A 10593-nucleotide genomic window follows, 5' to 3' on the forward strand; every position below is an offset into this window, starting at 1 on the left:
CTAGACTGCACCTGAACTGAGGCTTGAAGCATAAAAGGAATACACCGGTCAGCAAAGTAGGACAGGTAGAGGCATAGGACTGTCCAACGAATTCAGCATGCTATGTCTACGACTCAAGATGCTAAAAACAATATCCACACCTTTGATTTCTCAAAAATATAGCTTTTCATAATTTTACATTATAATTTATGTTTCACGTGCATGAATGCACAATGTGTTTTCTTCTCACAGCTAGGCTGCTATTAGGCAAGATTTCTGAAGCCAAGACCTAAGTAACTGAAAAAGTACATATTTAACAAGAGATTGTCTAGCTATTTATAGCAGCAGCTGCATTGACCCCATAGATTTGCAAATATTTCACTCTTAGAAAATGCCACAGTCTCTGTTTTTCCTCCTACCTTGTTGGCTTGTCCTTCTTGGTCTCTTTAACTTGCAATATCTCCTCTTCCAGATTATTGAAATTTGGAGCAACCCAAGAATTCTTTCCTTAGCCCTCTTTTCTTTATATTTTATTTTTTACTTAATTTTTAAATTTTGAAATATTGGATAAACTCAAAAGAATACATATGACATTTTTGCAAGTTATGAAGCATAATAGTAAAACCAACCAGGAACAGGACTAGGGTGGGGTAAGTGAGGCATTCCATTTGGGTGCAAGATTTAAGGAGGCACCAAAACACCCATAATCGGGATAATAATTTAAAAAGCAAATTAATGTGAAAAAAATCCATGACAAACAAAATATGACACTTTTAGCCTGTCTCTATCGACAGGCTCTGACCCTGTACTTTTACAACACTGCTTGACTTGGCTTACCCTAATCCCAGCCCCCTGCTTCCAATAGAATCTTGTTTAAAAAAACAAGTGGCTGGCTTGAGCGCTGTGGTTTGCTGATTTGATTTCTTTTTAATATAGCATTAAAATATGATTTATCTTGATTAGTAAGTTACTGATCACATCGCTTAAATTTGTGCCTGAGGCCAGTGGCCCTTTCTCCTGTCCAAAGCATGTCTCAAAGCTTTTTTGTCCACACTGTTCTGGGAGTCACTACCCACTGCCCGACTGATGAACTACAAAATGTGATTTGGTTTTGCATGTTTGTAAACTTTATAAAACTAAACTGTAAACTTTATAAAATTTCAATGTATTCTCCTAATCACTTAATATTAAGTCTCAAAGGGTCCTCCGTGCTTATGGGAGCAGCTGTAGTTCATTCATCTTCATGGTTCTCCAGCGTTCCATCCTATGACTACATCTGTGTTTATTTGTCCCTTTTCCTACTAATAGACATGTGGGTTGTGTCCAATTACTTGTCATTACAAACCTTGCTTTCGTGAACATTCTTGTACGTGTCTGCTGTCCACATCTGGAGAGGTTCTCCAGGCCCCAGAGTAGACTCCTGGAAGAGAATTGCCAAGTCACAAGGTGTGGCCAAGTTGGAAGTTACTAGATAATGCCCTATTGTGATCCAAAATGCTTGTACCAATATCCACTACCACCAACAAGAGTTTCAGTCCCAACAAAATACAACATTTTACAACTTTTTAATTTTTGTTAATCTAGGGGGTATAAAGTGATATCTCATTGATGTTTTTCATTTGTATTTCCATGATTAATAATGAAATTGAACATGTTTTTGTATACTTATTCAGTATTTATATTTCCTCTTTAAAATGTCTGTTTATGTATTTTGCCCAATTTTATATTAGAATATAATCTAATAGGTAAAATACAGATACAATAATATATAGAGAGAGAATATATACATATATTTTGTTGGTCCTTTTCTTAATTTTTTCAGAAATTCTTTATATACTCTGGATATCAATCTTTTGTTGTATGTATTCCAATGTCTTCTCTAAGTTTTTGGCTCATCTTTTTACTCTTTTTATGATATCTTTTCATTTTCACAAAAAATATTAATTTTACTGTAGTCAAATTTATCATTTTTGTCTTTTGTTGTTAGTACTTAGCTTCCTGTGTAGGGCTTTATATAATACAGCTGGAGTTGTTGTTTGAATGTCGTGTGAGGTAGGGATCTGATTTCAGGTTTTTTAGTGTGGATAACCTATTGCAGCAGGAATACTTCCTAAAATGTCATTCTTTCTCCACTGATCTGCAATGTTACATCTTCTATATCAGGTTTCAATATATGTGTAGGTTAATTTCTGTTTTATTGGTCAATTTTTTTATCTTTGTGCCAATGCCATAGTCTTATTTAGTATAGTTTTTAAATAAATCTTGATATCTCGTTGGTTCACCCAGTTCTAAAGAATATCTTGGCCATTTGTCCCTTTTAGAACCGATTTGTCAAGTTCCACTGAAAAACTCTTTGGGGATTTAGCTGGTATACACTGAATCAACTTGGCAAGGGTTGACATCATTAAAATATTTGTCTTCATTGGTATGAACAGGGTATATTTCTTCCATTCATTTGGTCCCATACTGTAGGAAGTAGGTTGAATGGTGGTCCCCAAAAGATATGTCTATCTTCTAAACCGTGGAACCTGTGAATGTGACCTTATTTGGAAAACGGATCTTTGCAGATGTAGTGAGGGATCTCAAGACGCTATCACCCTGGATTATCCAGGTGAGCCTTAAATCTAATGACAAGTGCCATAGTGACAGAAGAGGAGGAGACGCAGACACAGAAGAGAAGGCCATGTGGAGGCAGAAAGTGGACTTATGCAGCCACAAGCCAAGGAATACCTGGAGCTGCCAGAAGCTGGAAGAGGCAAGGAAGGATTCTCCCCTAGAGTCTTCAGAGGGAGTGCAGTCCTGCCGACATCTTGATTTTGGACTTCTGCCCATTAGAACTGAGAGAGAATAGATTTCTGTTGTGTTAAGCCACCAAATTTGTGGGAATTTGTTACGGCAGTCCCAGGAAACTAAGGCAGTTTCAGTAAAGTTTTAAAATTTCTTCATAATACTCTTGCATATCTTTTGTTGTATTTATTCTCAAATGCCTTGATTTTTATTGCCATTATAAATGGTACCTTTTAGAATTTTTGTTTGTTAGTGGTTTATTGATGATATTCAGAAAGACAATTTTCGGGCACTGATCTTATATCAGAAACTTTGTTAAAATATTTTTTCAAATAAATATGTCAAAATTTTATTACAATCTTGCACACATCCAAGAAAAAAAATGCTCTTTGCAAGTCAACTAAAATATTTATTCCTGGTAAGGAATAAATATTTATGTAAGATATTCTTTCCCCTTGCAAAGCAAACTTGATTGTGGCCCTGAGGTCGGGGCTCTTCCCTCTAGGTCCTGCTGAAACTGGAGAGTTGGGGTGAGGGGCTCTTGTGTTGCCCCCCCAACACCTCCATCACATTCAGACTCAGAAAAAGAGAATGGATTAGATACAGAAAGAAAGAACAGTCTGGTTGAAGGTCGCTAGATTCTTGACTGGAAGTCAGCTGATAGTCAGCGGCTACTTGTTACCCAGAACAAGTCTTCATTCCATCAAAATTCATTAGAAACTGGAATAAGCACTTATTAGAAATGCTAATTTTTCCCAGAAGGAGAGTGTGAATTACAGTCTGTAAAAGGACTGTGTCCCAAACCATTTTTTCTTTTATGCTGAGATCATCACTTCACCAAACAGATCTTCCAATTTCTACTCTCCCTCATCTCCAATTCCGTCTCCAACCCACAGCCCTATTTTTAAAGCACAATTATAAATCTACTCATGGTGTACCTAATCACTAGCAGAAATCCCATTGTTCTTGGATAGAAGCCCAAATCCTTAAATGGCCCATAAGAACTTTCAGGCTTGGGATCTCTCTCTTAAAATTCTCACCTCTCATCACTCTTACGCTAGTGCTCTAGGCTACAACCACACTGTCTTTCTCTTAGCTTTTGAGAAGCAAAGTGCTCCCTTGCCTTGTCAAGTACAGTTGGCCCTCCGAGTCTGCAGGTTTCTCATCCCCAAATTCAATCTGTGGTTGGTTGAATCCAAGGATATGGAGGGCAGACTGTATTCATTGTACTACGTGATTTTATATAAGAGACTTGAGCATCTGTGCATTTTGGCATCTGCAGGGTTCCTGGAACTAATCCCCTGAGGACACCTAGGAACCACTGTACTTCTACAGTTGTTCCTCCTTATCCATGGTTTTGTTTTCTGCAGTTTCAGTTACCCATGGTGAACTACAGACATCATCTGCTTCTGACATTCAACCATCGACATTGTCATAGCTCAATGATCCACCGTCTGACCTATCATAAGGTCAATAGTAGCCTAATGCAATGTCACAGTGCCTACATCATTCACCTCATTTCATCTCATCACGTAGGCATTGTATCATCTCACAGCATCACAAGAAGGGTGAGTACAGTACAATAAGATATTTTGAGAGAGAGAGACCACATTCACGTAATTTCTATTACCGTGTATTGTTATAATTGTTCTATTTTATTAGTAGTTGTTAATTTCTTACTGTGCCTAATTTATAAATCAGCTTTGTCATAGGTGAGTATGTACAGGAAAAAACATAGTATGTATAGAGTTCAATACAGTGAGGGATCAGAATCGGTCACCCCAAAATGTGTCTCTTTGGCTTATTTTTAAGAACAAAAGACTCTGAAAGAAACTTTGAACTTTCCCCTAATTGCCTAAAAAAACTTAAGATAGAAGGCCTAGCCCAGGACAGTCTATCACCAGAGATAACTCTGGGTTAGATAAACTGGGAGGATCCTTGCTAAGCCCATTTTTATCCAACTTCTCTCTCGAGTCCTATTGTCCACAGATGGCCCAGCAAACATTTGTTTATCAAACATTTGCTTTTCCATCTCCATGTAAATTGTCTTCTTTCCCTTTGCAGTCCCAAACCACTATCCCCAACATCCTCCTATGTCTTTAGCTGAAGATGGTATTTAAGGTGGTAGCTTAGGCCATTTTGGCAAGTTACTCAGTTTTCTTGGATTTCTCCCATGTATACACGTTATTAAACTTTGATTTTCTCCCTTTATTCTGTCTCATGTCAATTTAATTCTATGACCAGCCAGAAGGACCTAGAGGGTGGAGGAATAGTTCTTCCTCCCCTACAGTACTATCTGTGGTTTTAGGCATCCACTGGGGGTCTTGGAACACATCTCCCTCGGATAAGGGGGGACTACTGTATAAGCCATTTCCTCTGCCCGAAATTCTCTTTCCCCCATGTCTCTCCTGTCCAACTCCTCCTCATCCTTCACAGCTCAGCTTAAAGTCACTTCCTTGTAGTCTTCCCTGATCCCCAAATATAAATAATAAATTTGAATCCTGCCCCTGTTATTGTTTCTTTTAATTCCCAGGATCTCTCCCTGCCAACACTCATAGATTTTTTTCCTATTAGATTTTTTAAATTCATTTTTAAATTTATATTCACTAAAATTCACAAATGCATAGTCTTGTAGCCACTGCCACAAACAAGATACAGAACAGTCTGATTACCCCCCAAATTTCCTCATGCCATCTTTTGTAGTCAGTCCCTCTCCTCCCCCTCAACCCTGGCAACCACTATAGTTTTGCCTTTTCCAGAGTGTCATTTAAATGGTACCAAGTATAGATAGCCTTATGGATATGATTTCTGTTTTTCGGGATAATGCAACTGAGATCCAGTTATGTTGTCTGTGCATCAGTAGTTGATTACTTTTTATTGCTGAGTAGCATTCCATTGTATGGATGGACTCCAGTTTGTTTATCCATTCGCCAACTGAAGGACATCTGGATTGCTCCCAGTGTGAGGCAATTATGATTAAAGTTTCTATGAACATTCATGTACAGGTTTTCACAAGAAAATACATTTTTGAGGCTGGCCCAGTGGTGTAGCAGTTAAATTCATGCATTCTGCTTTGGCAGCCCAGGGTTCGCTGGTTCGGATCCTGGGGGCGGACCTACTCACTGCTCATCAAGCCATGCTGAGGCAGCGTCCCACATAGAAGAACTAGAAGGACCTACAACTAAAATATACAACTATGTACTGGGGCTTTGGGGAGAAAAGAGAAAAAGAGGAAGATTGGCAACAGATCTTAGCAAAGGGCCAATCTTCCTCAAAATAAAAGAATATTCGAGGCAGCCCTATATGGGAATCCCCCCTAAAAAAGAAAAGAAAATACATTTTCATTTCTCTTGAGTAAATATGTAGGAGTGAGATTGCTGGGTCATATGGGAAGTATATGTATGTTTTTATAAGAAACTGCCCAACTGTTTTCCAAAGACAATATTATTTTGCATTTGCACCAGCAATGAACGAGAATTCCAGGTGCTCTGCGTGCTCGCCTTATTTAATATTGTCAGGTTTCTTTTTATTTTATTTTAGCCATTCTAGTAGTGTATACCGGTATCTAATTATGATTTCAATTTGCATTTTCCTAATGACTAATGATGGCAAGCATCTTTTCACGTGCTTATTTGCCATCTGGATATCTTCTTTGGGGAAATGTCTGTTCAAATCTTTTGCATATTTTTTTTAATTGGACTGTTTGTTTTCTTGTCATTGAGTTTTGAGAGTTCTTCATATTTTCTGAATACAAGTCCTTTTTCAGACATATGATTTAAAAATATTTTCTCCTAGTCTATGAATTTTCATTTCATTCTTGTAACTATCTTTTGGAGAACAAATGTTTTTAGTTTTGATGAAGTTCAATTTATCAGTTTTTTTTCTTTTTATGGATCATGCTTTTGGGTGTCTAAGAACACAATTCACAATCACAAAAATTTTCTCCTATTTTTTTTTCTGGAATATGTATAGTTTTATGTTTTATATTTAGCTCTATGATGCATTTTCAGTTAATTTTTGTATAAAGTGTGAGGTATGGTTCAGGTGAATTTTTTGCATGGATAAGTAATTGTCTCGGCACTGTTGAAAAAACTATCCTTTCTTGACCTTCATCAAAAATCTGTTGACCACAGAGGTGGGCCAATTTACTTTAATTATGGTCAGAGAATTTACTTTGTATGACTTCTATTCTTTTAAAATTTTAAGGTTTGTTTTATGAATCATTATATGGTCTGTCTTTGTGAATGTGTCAAATGCACTTGAATGAATTGCAGGCCATCTATATCCTTGCTGATTTTCTGTCTACTTGTCCAATTGATTACTAAGAGAATACATCTCTTGATGTCATTTAGTAGCTACCATAGTGATTATAATATACAAACCTTTCTTAATCCACATAGAGCTGCTATTTTACCACCTCAAATAAAATGTAAAATCCTTACAACCAAATTGGTTCCTTCACTTTTCCTCCTTGATGTTATAGTCAACACTTTTACTGCATTAAAAACCCCACCAATGTTATACTTTTTGCTTTTAACTGTCACGTGTATTTTAAAGAACTTAAGAGAAGAAAAATATCCTATTTGCCCAGATATTTGACATTTCTGTTGCTCTTTTATTCTCGAAGTTTCAAGTTTCTCCCAGCTATCATTTCCCTCCAGTCTGAAGAACTTAGAACTTGAGCATTTCTTCTAGAACAGGTCTCATTATGACAAATTCTTCTTTTCCTTCACCTGAGAATGTCTTCATTTCGCCTGCATTCCAGAAGGATATTTCCTTTTTCTGGATGTAGAATTCAGGGTTGACAATTCTTTTCTTTTAGTATTTTACCTATATCGTTCCACTGTCTTCTGGCCTTCTATAGTTTTATGATAAGAAATCCACAGGCATTCAAATCACCGTTTACTTTTTGCATTCTGCTTTTCTTTGAATAATTTTCTTAGGAGTTTGTCAATTTTATTAGTGTTTTTAAAGAACCAACTTTTGATTTCTTGATCCACTCATTGTATCTTTATTTTCTACTTCATCTAATTTCTGATTTCACCTTTACAGTTTCTTCTTTCTACTTCCTTTAGATTTGTCCTGTTTTTCTCTTCTCCATTTCTTAAGTTGGATGCTTGTCTCATTTCCAGTCTTTCTTCTTTTCTAAAATAAAGACCTAAGGCTATACATTTCCTCTAGGTGAGGCTTTAAAGGTAAATCTGTAGTCATGTACCATTCTCAGTATCACTCAGTTCTAATTTCTATTATGATATCTTCTTTGATACTTGAGATATTTAGAAGTCTAATTTTTAATTTTCTAATGCATGTTTTTAAGTCAGCACTTTGTTTCTGACTTTTGCCTTAAATGCATTGGTAAGAAAATGAGTTTATATGATATTAAGCCACCTTCTCACTGTGTCTTCACATGGATCTTCCCTGGGCACCTGCATGCTCCGTGGAGGGGAGGGAGCACGGGGTCTCTGCTGTTTTCTTGTGAAGACGCTAATCCTATCAAGTCAGGTGCCACTTTTATAACCTCATTTAACCTTAATGACCTCCTTAAAGGCTCCATCTCCAAACACAGCCACACTGGGGCTTAAGGCTTCAAATTCAATGTGAATTTGGGGAGGACACAAAGATTCAGTCCACACCATTTACCTCCAGGTTCTCCTGTTCCTCTTCATTCCTAACCTCAGAGGATTTCCATTAGTTTATTAAAGGGCTCATTTGATTATTTCAAAAAGGTTTTTTGTTGCTGTTGAGTATTTTTAGATGTCACGTAGCAGACATGAGTTTCAGAATCTCTAGCTTTCCATATTGCCAGAAAAAGACATCTTTTCTCTATGTGTAATCTTGCAGTAGGCAGTTCTATCCAATCTCATATACATACTTCAAATAACAGATCAAATTTATATTTCCATCCCTGTCTTCTCTCCTGAGATTGAGTCTCATAGCCAGCTGCTACTTGATATCTTTACTACTTGGAAGTTTATAGAATATTTAAAACTCAATGTATCCCAATCAGAGTTCATAGTTTTCCTCTCATATTTGTTCTTCCCCTGACTTTCCTATCTCAGTAAATATCGTGACTAACCATTGAATCGCTCAAGCCAAAAAACTAGACACCAACCTCGATTCCTCATTTTTCCTTTCCTCCCACATGCAATGCAAGAACACGTCCTGTCCTCCCTATTGTCAACACAGACCCTCCATCTGTCCACTTCTCTCCACCTCTTGTCTGCCACCTTTGTCCAAGCCACCGTGCCTCATCTGGTTACTGCTTTCTCCTCCTAAGCAAGCACTCTGCTTCTGTGTTCACCCTCCTACAACCTGGCTCCACAAAGCAGTTAAAGTGATCCTTTCAAAATGTAAATCGCATCACATCTCAATAACTAAAAATTCTCCACTGGCTTCCCATTACGCTTAAAATAAAAGTCTGAACTTCTTACTGTCACCTTACAAGGCCTTAAATATTCCAACAATTGTCCACCTCTCTGAGCTGATCGTGTACATACGCCCCTGTGCTCACTACACTATGGGTGCTCTGGCTGTCTTTCTGTTTCTCAAATATACTTAGTTCATTCCCACCTCAGGACCTTAATACTTGCCGTTCTCTCTGCAGGAATACGCTTCTCTGTGATCTTTGCTTCATGGACATCTCAACTCAAATGCCATCTCCTCAAAAACACTTTCTCTAACCACTGCTAAATACTCCCCATTTGCTCCTCCAGATACACTGGCTACCCCTCCTCATTCTGTTCTGTTCCCTAGAAAGCTGACCTTCACAGGATACATCAACTAGGCCTCCTTGATCTCTTTTTCCCTTGGGTTTTGCCAGTGGGAAGCAATGGCGGGAAACAGGAGGGCAGGAGGAAAGAAAGATCAGGGTATATATTTTTCTGGCTCCTCTCATGCTGAGTTGCTGCTTGGTGGTGGCCATATTCCTCTACCAAAGTTCCTAATGGCTGGTCTCTTCCCCAGCTATGTCCTCCTATGAGGTTCCACTAATGGCTCCTTCCCTCTGTCCCATCAGGCCCAGGTGTAATCGTTTCTTCCTATTTGGGGTCCTGGGATGTTTCACCATCCATTATTAGTTTCCCTTCACTAAACTCTTTTTCCTTGAGTGTCCCGTCTGTTTCCTGCTGTAGCAGTTTGCTAGGGCTGCCATAACAAAGTACCACAAACTAGGTGGCTTACACAACAGAAATTTATTGTTTCACAGATCTGGAGGCAAGATATGCAAGATAAAGGAGTCACAGCCCTTCTGAGGGCTGTGAGGGAGAACCTGTTCTATGCCTCTCCCCTGGCTTCTGGTGGTTTGCTGGCACTCTTTGGCATTCCTTGGCTTGTAAAAGCATCATCCCAATCTGTCTTCATCTTCGTGTGACGTTCTCCCAGTGTGTGCGTCTCTGTGTCCAGATTTCCCCTTTTTATAAAGACACCAGTCATATTGGATTAGGGATTACTCTAATGACCTCATCTTAATGAAATACATCTGCAATGACCCTATTTCCAAATAACGTCACATTCTGAGGTATAGGGGTTAGGCCTTCAGATGAATTTTGGAGGGACACAATTCAACCCATAATACCCACTGGGACTCTGATAGATATTTCCTATCCATCATCGCTCTCTTTCACATTTCCCTATTTTATTTTCTTACAGCACTTACCGTTATTTGATAGTATTTGATTTATTTGTTTATATGTGTGTATATTTACTTTCCGATTTTCTTTCTCCCTCCATAGAATATAAGCTTCATGATGGCAAGCTATTGTTTATCTTATCTTTTGCTGTAACTGTATAGTATCTGACACATAGTAGGAGATCAATAAATAATTATTG

Source organism: Diceros bicornis, chromosome 22, assembly GCF_020826845.1.
Source record: "Diceros bicornis minor isolate mBicDic1 chromosome 22, mDicBic1.mat.cur, whole genome shotgun sequence".
Classification (NCBI taxonomy): Eukaryota; Metazoa; Chordata; class Mammalia; order Perissodactyla; family Rhinocerotidae; genus Diceros; species Diceros bicornis.